The following is a 17,958-nucleotide window of genomic DNA, read 5'->3' as shown; positions in this document are numbered from 1 at the left end:
ATCTAACTTGAAGTTATTACCCTCACTCCGAACGAGGGGCCGAGGGTATTGTAATCGAGTCTGTTTGTCTGTCCAGTGATGTTATTGTGTCTATTCTATTCTATTCTAAAAACAACATTCCCATATAAACTAGTCTAAGAATCCTACTGAAAAAAAAAGACGGTACGTGTATGATTTCAAGCAGACTAATAAAGAGGAGACCATGCAGAGCAGTTGATGGGATGACAAGGGAGAATACTGTGAGGGTTATTAACCTGGGTGGGTAACCTCAATACAATATTACAACATCTGCTGTGCTTCAAGGGAATCCATAAAGGTGCTGCATCAGGCGGATATTTGACCAAGCACACACAAACACACATACATACACAAGCTCCTCTGATACTCCCAATACTCTTCACACACCTCAGTGTAGTTTTGTGTTTATTTATCTGTTTGTTTGTAGTCGTGTCCCAGTTTTCAGAGTCCTCCTGGTAGGCATGTGGTGGCTGGTGGCAAAGATGAGCGACTGGTGGGCTGCTCCGTCATCTGTTCTTACACTTAGACTAATCTACGAAGTCATACTCCCAAATTCCCTCATACACACACACACCCTCTCTTTTTCTCTCTCTCTCTCGCTCACACACACACACACACACACACACACACACACACACACACACACACACACACACACACTCCTCTGACACTCCCAACACTTCACACACGTCAGTGTTGTTTCCTATGTGTTTGTTTGTTTGTTTGTTGTGGTGTCCCAGTTTTCAGAGTCCTCCTGGCAGGCATGTGGTGGCTGATGGCACAGATGAGTGACTGGTGGGCTGCTCTGTCATCTGTTCGTCCATAACACCCTCCGCACACTCCCACCGCAATCTGCTGTGGTCGCCTTAGTCCCACATGGATGCCCCACGCTGGGCAGAGTCTCAGGCAGTCCAGGGTGAAGTCGGCCCTCCCAGAGCACTGCCGAATCTGTGTCTTGGGCAACACTTGGCGCACATGGTCTCTGTGTCACTTTTATGTGTCTCTTGTGGATGGCCTGACCATTTTTCTGCTTTGGATCCAATTTCAAACATCCTGTTTAAACTAAACTAAAGCAAAAACAAACCGCAGACAAATTTAGAGACCTCAGTGCGGGAGCTAATTCTTAGTTACTTGCTTTGGTGTTTTGAAAAGTTAAAAGTTGTACAAGTTGCAAAAAAACCCAGTTTTCTTATGTGTCACTGTCTTCTGTCTACTTATGTGTCACTATCACTGTCATTCAAAAATGAGACACACTTCTTTCCCCTACTGGAAAACCGGAATAAAATAATGACATAATGAACAGAATTGAACACATATTTATCTTATGATGTGGATTGGGGCCCACCCATTCTCTGCTATACTCTCACAACTTGTTATACAGTATTGCTTGCAGTCGGCTTGTGCAAAGACCATATTCACTGGGTCACACGGAATACTGGCATTAACTAATAGTTGTGTTAGTATGTGAGGTGGTTGACAAATGATGGACAGGATGTATATCACCAGCAATTATCAATCATTAAAGAAAAAGAAAAGTAAAGAAAAATTCCGGTATTTAGCACTTTGAGTCCCTTTTCTGGTTTGTTTTGGATGAACTAGAGTGGTGGACACCGACATTTTGACAATTGGTCCTGTCTCGACTTTTTTGACTCGTTTTGAATCGCCTTTGACTAGTCAGAGTGGCTGCCTACAGGCATGCTCAAACATGTCCTAAAACAACCCACAATTCCGGTGCAAAATGAACCTAGGGGTTAATAACACATGTGTACCGAGTTCGACCGTTCGCTGGGATTTGTTTTCATGCTAGTCGAATGTGACCAGTTTTATTGCAAACCGCTAATTAGCGTTTAACGCTAGCCTTCGGGGCAGACGTACAGTAAAAAGTAATCACTATTTCTATACCAGTAACAAGGCTCAAAATAGCACCACACTTACACGGTAGCATAATAAGGGTCTCTACATGTAAACCGAAGCATTGAGAACTTTGTAAGTGTACAGGCAGTTTATTAAAAAGAAACACATTACCGTTCACGACTGGTTCACATACAGGCAGGCGCCTTGGGAAAACAGAACTCTGGGATGTGAAGTGAAAATCGTGAAACGTTGTTGCCAAAAGAAAGCACTGACGCAAACAGGAGACATAGGAGATGGCAGGTTATTTGAACGAATTTGAAGACATCGAGGATGAACCCTTTCGGTTTGATGGATGTCCTTATCTTTTCGAACCGGAATATACCGACGAAGAGCAGCGGGAGCTCCGAGAAAGGGCTACGAGAGAGAGAGAGCTACCTGTAGTCAATGCCGCAACACAACCTCGCACTTCTGGAAGTGGGACGTGTTGCGTCGCGACACCCAAGAGACGCAGTGTTTTGTAGGGTCTGGAGATTTCCCCTCATTGATAAGCAGGGCTGTAGTTGAAACTTTTTCCATGTCCTGAAAAGAAATTGGAGGTGGCGATATACCAGAGCATGATGGACATCCACTAAGTAGGCTACACTAGACAAGTTATGTTACATCGGAGCTATTATTTCTGATAGGCCTATATTGAGCAAATTACGTTTGATTTTAGTTTACATCGCCTGCCTGTATATGAACCTACGGAGCCCCTAAGGGGACATGAGCAAAAAAAAACCTAAAGTTTAGTTTCATGTGCTCACATAATACTTTCATGTGCTAACCTGAAACTTTCATGTGCTCACGTGAAACTTTCATGTGCGCACGTGAAAGTTTCATGTGCTCATGTGAAAGTTTCATGTGCGCACATGAAAGTTTCATGTGAAAAGGTTTTGCGTGCGCACACAAAACTTTCATGTGCTGAAAGTTTCACGTGAGAACATGAAAGTTTCAGGTGAGCACATGAAACTAAACTTTAGATATTTTTTTGCTCATGTCCCCTTAGGGGCTCCGTATACCAGACGTGAACGTAATGTGTTTGTTTTTAATAAACTGCCTGTAGGCTACACTTACAAAGTTCTCAATGCTTCGGTTTACATGTAGAGACCCTCATTATGCTACCGTGTAAGTGTGGTGCTATTTTGAGCCTTGTTAGTGGTATAGAAATAGCGATTTCTTTTTACTGTACGTGTGCCCCGAAGGCTAGCGTTAAACGCTAATTAGCGGTTTGCAATTAAACTGGTCACATTCGACTAGAATGAAAACAAATCCCAGCGTATGGTCGAACTCGGTACACATGTGTTATTAACCCCTAGGTTAATTTTGCACCGGAATTGTCCTTTAACATTCGTTTTTAAAACTGTGCAACTCACCGAGTGGCTAGAAACCAGAAAAGGGAGAAAAGGGACTAAATACCGGAATTTTCCTTTAATCAACACTGCAGCCTACAGAGATATGTCAGATAACTTATTGACATTTAACTGCGTGGGTTGGTGATTATATGGGTACCAGTCGATTTTACAAGCTCAAACTAGAGTGAAATACACAGAAACATAGGCGTTGCCCTAGATATGGGTCAGCAAATATACAGTATATAATTTAAACCAAAAATATGTAGAAATAAACTGATACAGAGGACTCTCTCATAAAAGAAATGATGTGTGGCACTGTATAGAGGCTAAACATTGTAATCAGACCCTTAGTATCATTTGTAAAAACAGAATAGAAGACTGCTGTTTTAATGGCACGTGTCCCTTAAGTCCAAGGTTAAGTGGTCTGAAGTTCAACATAATAGTGGCTTAGGAGTTGGAGATGAGTGAAGTGGAACGCTGGCACGGAAGCTTTCAAGGAGGACGGACACGAGCGAGCTGCATACTAAGAGTGTAGAAGCTGGCCAGTGGCCAGGTATCCATTCTGCATATTTGCCGTGATGATGCTGTTGCATACCAAAATACTTTGGCTGTGGGTCAAATCTGATGCTAAACGGCTCAAGGCACTCAAAGGCACCTGCTCAGTCATTATAAACACACTGTCTCTGTGACCATGTGATGTGGTTCTGATGCAATCAGAAAGTCTTGAACCCTTTTTGTTTTGTTTTATTTTTATTCATGCATTCAGCTGACATATTTATACAAAGCAACTTACAAATACCAATTGCCGGGGCCAGTCTCCCAAAGAAGGGTGGCAGCCAGGAATCAAACCCACACCACTGCATGCCAACCAAGTTCCTTAGCCACTATACTTCCACAGCCCCAGAAGACTTCATCGTAGGTCCTTCCCCATAGCAAATGCTTGTTCTCTCGTGCCTCTTGAGACCTATGGACCATAGGCTATGGTCTCATGTTCTCATGTTCTTAACCTGGTTACAGGCAGATCATACATTACTGTCTCTTAGGTTACGGTGAAGTCAATGTAAACAAAGGGGCTTTTAAGTATGTATATATATACTTTTTTTGATCCCGTGAGGGAAATTTGGTCTCTGCATTTAACCCAATCGGTGAATTAGTGAAACACAAACAGCACACAACACAGTGAGGTGAAGCACACACTAATCCTGGCGCAGTGAGCTGCCTGCTACAACGGCGGCACTCGGGGAGCAGTGAGGGGTTAGGTGCCTTGCTCAAGGGCACTTCAGCCGCGGCCCACTGGTCGGGCCTCGAACCGGCAACCCTCCGGTTACAAGTCCAGAGTGCTAACCAGTGGGGCACAGCTGCCCGCTGGTTTGCAGGCTTGTATTTACTTTACTATTGTTCTGTGTTCTATTTCCAGATTTCAGCTCTCAAACTCTGCTCTCACTCCTTTTCAAACTGTTTTTTGTTAGTTTGTTTGTTTTAGGGGTTTTTGAGTAGATAGTCACTGCAAAACAACACACATACTGTACATTCCAAGACCCTTCTGATAGAGCCACCATAGACATTAACATTTGTTTGTTTATCCAAAGCGACTTACAGCAGTAGAATAACATTTAAGCTAATTAGCATTTAGCATTTTAAAGGGACACCAGGCAAGCCTGATGCTTTTTTTCTACAAAGCTCCCTCTAGCGTCTGTACGTGTCGATACGTGTGCGAGCCCTCGCTCAGTCTGAAGCTCTTTTCCTTTTCTTTGCATCTTCCGTCAAGGGTTTTCGCTGCTTATTCGCTGGCTCTACCATTATACACACGTTTGCAACAATCGTTTCTGTAGCCTGCCTCTGTGCTGGGGATGCAGGATGTAAACTGATCCTGCTTCACGCGACGTCAGAGACTTTGTGAGACTGAAGGTCGGGGGGTACGATACACCGAACTTGCAAGCGCAATATTCTTCCTACAGGCAGTAAGGGCGGGCGAGAGAGTCTTCATTCGCCCTGTAATGAGTCATTTAACCATATACCAACATACGAAGATGATTAATTAACACGAAAACGTTGCCTGGTGTCCCTTTAACATTGAAGTTAAAGAGTGTGAAATACACTTTTACTGTAATATTGTTGAGGACCACTATGAAAGTAACAGCTATACAGCACCCAGACCATTTTGGGGTCCACATGCCTACGGGGACCCAGATTTGAGTCTGACCCGGGTCATTTCCGGATCCACCCCATCTCTTTCTCCATCTTGCTTACTGTCACTCCCTTCCCTGTCCTATCAAATTAAAGGCATAAATGCTCCCAATATATATATATATTCCTTGGTGTTGTGCACCTTCACACTCATGGCCTTCACTATTCCTTGGTGTTGTGCCGTGCGCTTCACCCTTCACAGTCTGTCATGTGTATATATACAGTATATACAGTATATTATAGTACATTATGGCCTTTCCATTAAAGAATAATGAGACTTTACCTGCACCTCGTCTCCTTCAGAATCCATAGGGAAGCGAACTGGCATGCCTCCAAGGAAACTAAAAGAAACACCTTCAAGCTTCATTGTTCGCATGTCTCCTGAGGATCTGGAGAGCGAGATTAGCACTTGGCTTGTTACACATGCAATGGATTTGTCAGTCAGTTATTGTCATTTTCTACAGACAAGAGTTTTTAACATCAAAATAATGACAGAGGCAGAGAGAGAGAGAGAGAAAGAGAGAGAGAGAGGGAGAGAGAGAGAGAGAGAAATACTATTTGGTACCTTACTTAGCAGCCAAACCTGATATTTTTTACACATAATCTCTGAAGTCACTGACCACCCAGATCAGCTCATCAGGAAGACCCCTTCCTCTCAGGTAACAGATGGAAAACTGTCAGATCTGATTTCAAGCGTGCGTTTTGTCATTGTCAAAAAACCTGTTTGTCTCAGGACAACTAAGGGTGGCCATGACTCCACTTGGCATGTCACCTCTGTTATCACCAAATCCCTAGTTACACAAAACAGTTATTGCTACAGGTAACAGCACACTGACATAGTTCTTTGGTGTGTGTGTATGTGTGTGTGTGTGTGTGTGTGTGTGTGTGTGTGTGTGTGTGTGTACTAGCACTGTACTGTCTCATAGGGTTTAACATTGAAAAATGTTACTTCAAACTTTAACATTCCACCTCTGTCCTTGATTCAGAAATGGAGGCTCTACCCCTGTTTTTGACCCAGAAAAAATGATTCCTGACAGCTTGTATCAGTATGTGTACAATATAATGTGTAGATATGCCTTTTGAATTTACAAGGATATGGCATCAGGGCTCCAAAAAGTGCCTCTAACCCCTGTATCAATCCACCATCATTCACTGTATTGAAAAGCAAGTTATATACAGTACAGGCCAAAAGTTTGGACACACCTTCTCATTTCAATGCGTTTTCTTTATTTTCATGACTATATACATTGTAGATTCTCACTGAAGGCATCAAAATTAATGATTCAAAATGAATGCAAAATTATTTGGCCCAGATGAATATTTGGTATTAAATAATAAAAAAAAATAGCAACTTTGAAGAAACTAGAATATAAAACATGTTTTCAGTTATTTCACACTTTTTTTATTAAGTACATAATTCCACATGTGTTCATTAATAGTTTTGATGAATCTACAATGTAAATAGTCATGACAATAAAGGAAACGCATTGAATGAGAATGTGTGTCCAAACTTTTGGCCTGTACTGTAGACCCTTTCAATCTATTCCTAGAGGGTTTCCGGTTGAAATGTTCAAAACCAACACACATACTTTGATATGAAAATCAATCTGACTACCGTAATGCTCTACAAAATGTTTACTTTTTTTATTTTGTTTGTCCCCAAGTTACCATTTGCTCAGTGTTGTTTTCTGTGCTACCAGAAATGCCTTAGCAATTCCTGTCTGTTTAAGCAGTTGAAAGGGTCTATAGGCTAGCACAGAACTAGAACTTGTTGAAGTCACAAATCATAAAGGTTTAAAGACAAGGCGTATGAAGCAAGTGCAGGTTATAGTTCTCTGCCCACCTGTCCTATTCTAAAATAAACAGAAACATGATGTCCTAAATGGTCCTGCTGGGAGACCGTTTCCCATTGAAAGCCTCAAGTGTGTCTGCCAAGCCCTTAGCTATCACACTTAGCTAGCACATTTTAGTCTGTAATAATGAGTGCTGCTGTGGGCCACCGGCTCTATATACAGCACTGATCCACAATGCTAGAGGGATGCAATGTCAGATGGAAATCTTTCTGTCTGACTTTTCTACCTGGCAATTCATTTCCAAATGCTATTGATCGGTGAAGCCTTATACTGCATATTCTGAGCTAAATTAGTATTATTTATCGGAGAAAAGCAAACAATGACCACAGCAGTGCCAGTGATGAAACGTGTTTCTTACCCACAGATGTACTATACACAAAGCACTTGGGTTGGTGTTTATACATGTTACCTTGTGCATGTGTGCCAAATGCATACTGTGTGTGTGTGTGTGTGTGTGTGTGTGTGTGTTTGTGTGTGTGAGTGTGAGAGAGAGAGAGAGTAAGAGAGAGAGAGACAGTGTGTGTGTGTGTGTGAGAGAAAGTGTGTGTGAGTGAGAGGGGGTGGGGATGGAGAGAGAGTCTGTGCAAGTGTATTTGTTTGTTTGTGGAAAAAATAAAACTACTGAACTGAAAAAGGAAACAGGAAATTTAGCCGGAAGCATGCCGTTGGATTCAGTGTGAATTTCACTTTTGGCTAATGCTTTGGAATCCTGGTTATAACTGAAGAGGGCTCTTTCGCTGTGTTTGTTTGTGCATGTGTGTACATGAGTGTGTGTGTGTGTGAGCTACAGTTTAGCATTTGGACAGGCAGTACCATCTGCCGTTCCATGGCCATCTGTAGCTGTATGGTGTGGCCAAGAGTCCTCCTTCCTCTCCCTGCATTGGCACCCATGCCAAGCTAGTCCCTTTAGCATGGCAGGCCTATTAACATACAATCACTAGCAGGGTCAAGCCATAAACAATGGCACAACGTGACAACGTGCACATGTTATTAATTTTTCTTTCGTTCCACATAGCTCTAATTAGAAAAGACTAATTGTCAGAATAAGAGGCTGTATAGGCACCTGATACTGTGCTCCAACTTGATTTTCAAACTTTGGCAGTGAAGCTGGTATTAATCCCTATAAACTCACTACGCTACCGCACAGGGCAAATCTGTTAAATGCAGGTTTCTGTCACAAAAATTTGATATATTTCTGGCTAATCAGGCTCATAATTGTGCAATAGGCTAATTTCTTTAAGCCGTTCTTGTTGGCTCTCTGCTTCATGCCTTGTCCTGCAAAGAGACATCTTAGAAGCATATTCCTGTAATACGCTGCAGCACTTTTAAATCTCAGCCTTCATGGCCAAGCCTTAGTGCTAAACACAGACCGTTTCAGGCCAAGACAAGTTTGGCTCAAGGCTTTTTCTCCATTACTGTAATTGCCTTTAACCCATAATCAATATTTACTGCCCTGTCAGACAAAGTCAAGCCTTTCTATCTCCTTTGATTTGATTAAAGCTCAACTGGTCCAGGACAGCACCCTTTCTTTTCACTCTAGCTTTAAATGCCCGAACCACAGAGGCAATGAAACTCCTTTAGAGAAAGAAATACACAGTCCAACCATCCATCAAACCCACTGCCCTACCTCCAGGGGTAAGTGATAGCAAAGCAAATCCACCTCTAGTCAGAGAGAGAGAGAGAGAGAGAGAGAGAGAGAGAGAGAGAGAGAGAGAGAGATACAGGAACTGTTCAGTTCTTGAAACCATAGTCACTATTTCAAACCTTGCTCTAGTGAAAGCAAGGACTGCAGGCAGAAAACAATTGTCTGGCCTCAGCCCATTAATAGTCTTTCTCCACCCTGGAAACACTTGGACACTTTGAACTGAGTTACTTACCAAAGCTGTTTCACAGATGTATATCTTAACTACTGTGCTGATGGTGTGAATATCTAAACTCAAGTTTGGCACTAAGGAACCTGTTATATAAATTACACTTTTTGCCTATTGCTTACACACTTTTTGCAGAATTTGGCTCATTATGTCAAAACTCCAAAGCCAAATAAGACATACCGTACTTGGAGATAAACAACTCACATCTATGCCAAAATGAAACACTGCAACCAAAACTCAACAATCCTTTCTAAAAATGTAATTATTGTAACAAAACAATACACACATGCACCATTTGAATTACTCTCTCAAATCAACAGCAACACACTGATGTGTTTTATATAAAACATTGCAGTCTCTGTGTTTCTATTTGTATTGTTATTTTCTCAGACTCAGTCTTCTGTGAAACTCATAAAGCAGAATTTCTGCACTAATCAGCTGATATTTTTTGCAACAAAAGGTTTAAAAAACAAACATTCCTACAGAAGTAAAGAAAAATAGAATCACAGTTATCAAGGCAATACTGTAAGTGAATCACAGTTATCAAGGCAATACTGGAAGTGAATGTACTCTAAACAGACAAAAAATGTAGCAACAAAACAAAATTAAAAAGACAAAAAAACAATTACTGGAGAAATTGCTATTGAAAAACAAAAACATTTGTTCAGATCTGGCCACAAGTCCTTGTCAACATTGCAGGCACAGGCAACGGGGAAAATGTCACCTTGTGTGCCATATCCACCCTTGAACTGACCCCACCTCAATTTCTCTGCATGTCCTTTCCATTGCTTGCAAAAGAGGCATGCAGGTTTGTGGTTGGTGGTCATATACATTTCATTGGCACACTGAAAAATAATTGAAGAGTTCAGATGCAAAACCAGCTAAACGCCACCTCCGTGAAAAATGAGATATTGTTGGTTACTGAATGCTCTCCGCACCTAAAATACGTTAATCAAATCATTTCCCTTAAAACCCCGCTTTGATTCTAGAAATGGAGAGTAAAGGGGCAAATACAGAACTGTATGCAGATACTCAATATAAAGTATAAGTATATATACTCTTTTGATCTCGTGAGGGAAATTTGGTCTCTGCATTTATCCCAATCCGTGAATTAGTGAAACACACTCAGCAGTGAACAAACAGTGAGGTGAAGCACACACTAATCCCGGCGCAGTGAGCTGCCTGCAACAACAGCGGCGCTCGGGGAGCAGTGAGGGGTTAGGTGCCCTGCTCAAGGGCACTTCAGCCGTGCCTATTTCTGGCTAATCAGGCTCGTAATTGTGCAATAGGCTAATTTCTTTAAGCCGTTCTTGTTGGCTCTCTGCTCCATACCTTGTCCTGCAAAGAGACATCTTAGAAGCATATTCCTGTAATACGCACTTCAGCCGTGCCTACTGGTCGGGGCTCGAACCGGTTTCAAGTCTGAAGCGCTAACCAGTAGGCCACGGCTGCCCCTGTACACTTGAACTTACACTAGACTGATTGGTGTTCAGTTTTCTCTGTACGTGTTTTCAGGTATGTGTGTGGGTATTACCAGTTACAGATGTGCTTGCATTTTGTGTTTTCCCAATGATAACAGGAGATTTCACTTTTGAACAAAGTGTCTATTGTAAGAAATTGTGCGTAGTGTTTTGCAATAAGTGTGTTGCAGAATTGCAAACAATGTGCAAAGTAGAAAATGTGTTTAACCTGTGGCTTTGGTCTAAGCATTCATTTTTAGTGTGTAACAATAGGCAAAAACTGTAATATTCAAAAGGAAATGTTAAAAATCTTCTAGTCTCAAAAGACTCGTTTTCCACATCTTTTTTCATACAGTATATACGCATGAGATCACAGGTCTTGATACACAACCAGAGACACAGTACACATCCTTCAAATCAATGCCCAATTGCACTGCTCTGTAATTCAACTGCATATTTGGTTACACTTTACTTCACAGTATCGACATAAGAGTGACATGACACCGCTATGAACGTGTCATAAACAAGTCATAAACGTTTATGACATAACGCTTCTATTATTAAGTGACATCCGGTTTTTGTCATAACAAGGATACAAGGAAGTTTATTGTCACATGCATATAGTTACTGGAAGTAAGAAATGCAGTGAAATTATGTCTGGTGTCAGCCTATGTGTGCATTTATGCGGGGGGGGGGGGGGGGGTAAGATGTGCAGTAGAAGAGGGGTTTAGTAGATTAAGTGGCAAGGGCTGCATAAGAAAGGTGGGGGAGGATTGGGATGGGGGGGGGGGGGGGCACCAACAAGGAGCACCCAAGAGCAAGTTAGGATTAGAATTAGGGTTTATGTGTCATGACGGTGTCATGTGTTCATGACAGTGTCATGTCACTCTTATGTCGATACTGTCAAGTGTCAAGTGTTACAGAATATTTTTATACACTGCCTGGCACAAAAAAGGTCACCACCTGGATTTAACTAAGCAAATAGGTAAGAGCCTCCCTGTGGGGGCAGTGCTATGATCTGGGGTTGCTGCAGTTGGTCAAGTATAGGTTCAGCAATGGTATGTGCCCAAAGAATGAGGTCAGCTGACTACCTGAATATACTGAATGACCAATGGATTTTTGTTCCCTGATAGCACAGGCATATTCCAAGATGACTATGCCAGGATTCATCGGGCTCAAATTGTGAAAAAGTGGTTCAGGGAGCATGAGACATTTTTACCACAGTCCAGACCTTAACCCCATTGAAAATCTTTGGGATGTGCTTGAGAAGACTTTGCGCAGTGGTCCGAATCTCCCGTCATCAATACAAGATCTTGGCGAAAAATAACCCCTATGAGTGTGTGTGTGTGTGTGTGGGGTGGGGTGATGGGGTGTGACTGTGTGTGTGTATGTTTGTGTGTGTGTGTGTGTGTGACTGAGTGTGAGTGTGTTTGTGAGTGTGTTTGTGTGTGTGTGTGTGTGTGTGTGTGTGTGTGTGTGAGAGAGAGAGAGTATGGTTATGAGCTGCACTTTGCAAATGAAGTTGGCACAACCGCAGGCCCTCTCTGGCCGGTTAAGTGATGAGCTCTGCAGCAGAGACTCGCCTCCCGTCTCCCCGCACATCATGGTCAGACAGCACGCTCAGCCCAGCACCATTAAAAGACAAGGTAGAATAATTAAAAGACAGATTCAAAATGTGTAAATCAGTGATAATAGGAAGTACCTTTATCAGTTTGAACAATAACAACAAGAGCAGATGAAGTGAGGCCGACCTTCTCACAGTGGTACACAGAAGGGCCTCGCAGGGCAGACGTAAATATGAAGAGTCCTGTTCTCACAGTAGTGCACAGTGTCCTGTTCTCACAGTAGTGCACAGAAGGGCCTTAAAGGGCAGGCGTAAATAGAAATGCAGGAAGACTACAGTCCTGTTGTTAAAATCACAAGAAGGATCTGCACACTGGGTTAGATGCTCCCAGAAATGCAAGATAGCTGTTGGATGTGTGTACCCTGCACTGTGCTTGTTCTCTACCGTCTTGCTGTTCACTCTCGCATGGATGGCATAGCTCACTCCTAGTCCTGGAGCAGTTGATGGTAGTCTACCTATCACTACCACCGTGCCACCATGAATGCTGTGTGTGTGTGTGTGCTCTCGGCTGGCATGGCTGATTGCATGGTAGAGGCCATATGGTTTATGTTGTGAATGGCAGTGTTTTAGTGTGTGAATGATAATATAGTTGGCCTTTAAAATAAACAGTATATTGTGTGTTGTGGGAGAAAAACATTAATGAAATAATGAAAGTATAAAATGATCTAAACTATCAACTCAAATATCATTGTTGTAAATCTGAAAGCATTCATATGTTTTCATAAGAAATCAGCATGCTGCTGTTTAAGGGCATATTGTAGTCACAGCAGAGCACCAGAATGCATCTGCAGATACTGCCCTTAAAAGTGTCTTTTTTCAGTGAAAGGGGGATGGAAATGTGGCCATCACCATGCTGTGGGAAGGCTGTGGACCATTGTATATGTAGAACATTGTATATGCTGCCTTTTCCATCTTAAATTCACATTCTGTAATGGAAAAACTCTATCTAACATGCTATGTAAACATGATTTAAAAATCCTTTTCTTAAAACATAACACTTTAGGTAATCAGTGTGTTACGTAGTGACTATTTTGGTGTGTGTGTGTGTGTGTGTGTGTGTGTGTGTGTGTGTGTGTGTGTGTGTATGTATGTGTATGTATGTGTGTATTTGTGTGTGTGTGTGTGTGTGTGTGTGTGTGTGTGTGTTGCTCTCTGTGACCCAGAAGTTGGCTCCACAGAAGTGTTGCTTGCTTCTCCGTCTGGCAAACGTCAGCATGTCCATATAGGGACAGTTGGATTGCACTCTGCAGCCACCATCTGTGAGATGAATCATTCTTATTCTTTTTAAGTGTGACACAGTTTTCTGTGTTCTGGAAGCTTATCAGCAGTCATGGGAAATGTCATTTCTATCACCAGATTAACAAAACATGCTTTTTCAACCACCCAGCCACACAACTCACTGCATGCTACACAATCCTAACACATGCAATCACACAATCCCATTCATTAAAAAAAACCTTAACATTAATCTAGACATAGGCAATTGCACAACATGTCTGAACGCCTATGCAATGTCACTCACTACACATCCACCCATGCAACGCTACATCACCCTGACAGCACATCATACCTGATACAGTTACCAGACATTACACATCCACCCATTCAACGCTACGTCACCCTGACACCACATCACACCTGATACAGTTACCAGAAAAAGAGACAGAAAAGGTGAAAATAATAATAATAATAATAAAACAACATTAAGCATTGAGCATTAAGGTGTGTGCCAAGCTCTTAATGTATAAACAGTGAGTCTACCCCCACCAGCAGTTTATCAGAGCCAAAGGAGACGCCTGGGTGGAGTCAGGTGATCATGAAGTTTGATGCTCAGTAGGACCTTAGCAGTGAGTAAGATGAGACGAGCATGGTATGTGTATGCTTTGAGTGCCATGATTAACTCAATAAGATGTTTGCACTGGGATAAGCAAACAGTTAGTTAAGATAATATAATATAATTCCCTACCCTTTTGTTCCATATCATCCATCCATTGTCTGGGATTTAACTAAAGCAACTAAGTGAATCGATCACTCAAACAATTTTCCATAAACTATAAACAATTTTCACCTAGTGAAACACAATTTTCAGATAGCATTGATTCTATTTGCAAAACTCTAAACCCATTTTAATGCAATAAAACACATTTTATACTGTAATTAACTTGTGATGCATAATGGTAACCACAATTGGCAAAAAGTGAACACAAAATAAAACACATGTAACCTGCATCGTGTTGACTGCACGCACGGCTCAGCCCTGCACTCGCCCGGACTCAAGCCGGCAAACACACAACACTTTTTTCAAAAGATGCGAAACAAAAGGGTCATCATCTGTATGTATGTTTTTTTTTTTTTAAATGATAAACCACAACTTCATAATTTGAAGAAAACTCCTTGGCTATGGGTTGCGGACCCCTACTTTGAGAACCACTGCTGTAGACTCTACTTCTAATTTACAGTAATTCTGTCTTTTCCAGTAGCTTTTTCCATACTTTATTTTTACTGAAAGTGTACAGTAAATGCTGAATCCACCGAGTTATGAAATCTTTCCTTTTTTTTTTAATGACTGCGTTTAGGGATTGACTACTTTGCGAATGATCTGAAGCCATTGTTTGGTTTTGAGCACAGATAAAACCAATTTGATGTGATTGTTTCATTTTGCTAGAGGTGTAAGAGTTTTGTGAATATAGTATGAGAACGGGGTTTTAAGTTTACAAACTTGAGAAAGCGGTGGAGGGCTTAAAAATGTGTTTTAGCAATTGTGAAAATGTTTATTAATAATAATAATAATAATAATAATATAATATTAAATAATAATATTTTATCAGCTGATCAATAGCATGACCCCACTGTATTCACACCATATACTCACTGCTCTTGTCTTGTCACCTTGAATGGACAGTAGGCCTCCGCATCCTGGTGTTATCACTAGTTTATCACTACAACACAAGCTTAGGAAGACACAAGCTCAATGTGTGAAGACAGGGAGAGAGAGAGAGAGAGAGAGAGAGACAGCGACAGAGAGAGAGGGAGCTGTCAAAAGTTAGTGCTAAGATGAGCTGAAGCGAATAGATAAACAGTGTGTTGATCTGGACCAAATGTTCAGATAATAAAATATTTAAAATGCACTCATTCATCTGCAACTGGTAGCAATGCTGCACCAGAGACTCACATGTTTCTCAAAGATGCTATTACAGAGACACACAAGTCTGTCTTCATTTTACTGCAGCTTCTGATGAAGGGGTTTACAACGAATGATGGCAAGAAATGAAAAACAAGAAGGGAAAAAACATATTTGAATTTTTTGAAATGATGGTAGGGTAGTCATATGAACCTAGCAAATAGCTTAACATCAAATATATGCAATCAAAATATGCTTTAATGTTTTTGAGTGAAATATAGACTCTGTCTTCCTCTGAAGAGCAAACAATTCTATTTATGAAACTGTAAAAAGTTGAACGAATATGTGCACCACTAAACTTTTGAGTAGTGACTCCAAAATTCTGCAGTTTGAAACTTTTGAGAAGTTGGTATAAATGATCTGAAACTCAAACTCTGAATATGTGAATCAAAGTAAGAGCTTTCCTCTGCCAATGGCAGCAAACAGGGGTGGGATGAGAGTCGGGGGCGAGATTTACGCCACTTGGGCTTCAATCAGAATGCCTTCCACATCCCGAGTCACTTGGGCACACACACACACACACACACTAACTTGGGCGAACCTCATCTGCAGTTTATCAGGGTTCTTACGGTGTCTCTGTATCTGGGTCCCGCCATATTGGCACTAGCGTTAGTCGTCATTGCCAGTCTAGTGTTTGTGCTTCCTGTCATCCTGATTAATCAAGGTGGCTGGATGCAGAGACGAGGGCTGATGTTTCCCTGACCCAATCAGGAGTAAGGAGATAGTGGGGAGGGGGGCGGAGTGAGAAGGGAGGGGGGGGGGGGGGGGGGGGGGGGGGGGGGGGCGGGGTGTGGAGGGAGAGAGGGGGAGGAAAGGAGGAGAGGAGTGAGGAAATGAAAGGCCAAGGGCTCAGACTGTCTCTGTCTCTCTCTGTCTGTCTCTCTCTTTCCCAGCGCAGGATGATTCATGGGATGCTGCTCCTGTTCAAAAGCAACAGTTTTATCCCCAGCCGTAGATCATGGTAACATGCGCGTGCGGGCGGGACACACACACAAACACACACACACGCAAACACACAGAATCATACACACACACAAACACACAGGCCTAAACACATACACACACACAAACACACAAATATCTTACACACTAAAAATCATCTATTACCCTCTGCTTTCATTTTGACAGATGGAGCTGGGCAGGAGTGTGTGATGAGATGGAGTGTTTTACTCGGGAGTCCAATCCATCACCATCGCCCCCCCCCCCCTCTTTCTGCAGCAGGTTCACTCTCAACCAGAGAAGAGGACAGACACGCTGCCAGCTCTCTACCCTGTGCCGGTGTGTATGTGTGTGTGTGTAAACTCTTCATGGAAAACTACGCTCAACTACTTTAACTAATGCAGCATGTTATTTACTCACTCTCTCACTCTCTTTCTTACACACACACACACACACACACACACACACTGCCTGGTGGTTGGGTATGTGAATGAGGAACTGTATGTTTGATTATTTGCTCAACAGTGCGTATACAGTATCCTGTGACAGAGGCCATGGACTATGGGACTGGCCTTCTCTCCTCAGTCACAAACAATTCAGACCAAACAAGGAAAGTGCTCTATACATCCAATATCACATCCAAGGATGTAGTGGAGGCTAAACGTAAGTAAATGCAGTTTATCCACCTCTGAAATTTCAGAAATATTAGAGTTTATCAACCTCCCGAAAGAGTCTATTCAGCAATTGCAACTTTTAACATTAAAAAATCACACTGTATTATCCACATGCACAACATGTACACTCATCAACACTCTAGGAACCATTTAATATCATTGGTATTGTTATAAACCTCCATCATCATCAAACATGTTCTGAATGACTTTTTAAAAATACGATACCGCATGTCGCAGTCAACCTTACCGTGATCAGAATTCATAGTTTACCCACCTCTTATTTTACCTCTAAACCTCTGATCACATCACTGCACCCCACACGGCCATATGTGTGTGTGTGTGTGTGTGTGTGTGTGTGAGAGAGATGACAACAGGAAAATTGTATGTACGCAAGACCAAATACCCCTTCAGTGACTGATTGAATAAGTTTCACAAAACTTAGTGTCCTGTGTATTTGGAGGGGGCGGATATCGCCATCTGCTGGTGGTATATTACATAGCACCCAAAAGGCCACACAGACTCCACAAGATAAGTATATATACTTTTTTGATCCCGTGAGGGAAATTTGGTCTCTGCATTTAACCCAATCGGTGAATTACTGAAACACAAACAGCACACAGTGTACACACAGTGAGGTGAAGCACACACTAATCCCGGCGCAGTGAGCTGCCTGCTACAATGGCGGCGCTCGGGGAGCAGTGAGGGGTTAGGTGCCTTGCTCAAGGGCACTTCAGCCGCAGCCCACTGGTCGGGGCTCGAACCGGCAACCCTCCGGTTACAAGTCCAGAGTGCTAACCAGTGGGCCACGGCTGCCCCAAAGCTGTTTCCACCCAGTTTCAAACTGGGGACCTTTCGCGTGTTAGGCGAACGTGATAACCACTACACTATGGAAACATCCTAATGATG

The 17,958-nt window shown here is 42.2% G+C and overlaps 1 non-coding gene across 1 annotated transcript; it reads right to left on the bottom strand.

Moving 5' to 3' along the window:
- Positions 1–17,873: 17,873 nt before the first annotated feature.
- Positions 17,874–17,946, bottom strand: trnav-aac. Its single transcript has one exon. It is a non-coding gene; the product is annotated as a tRNA-Val (tRNA).
- Between the last annotated feature and the right edge of the window lie 12 nt (positions 17,947–17,958).

The sequence above is a fragment of the Alosa sapidissima genome, chromosome 17, assembly GCF_018492685.1.
Source record: "Alosa sapidissima isolate fAloSap1 chromosome 17, fAloSap1.pri, whole genome shotgun sequence".
NCBI lineage: Eukaryota > Metazoa > Chordata > Actinopteri > Clupeiformes > Clupeidae > Alosa > Alosa sapidissima.
The sequence above is the reverse complement of the archived record's forward strand: the minus strand, read 5'-3'. Positions and strand labels throughout refer to the sequence as shown.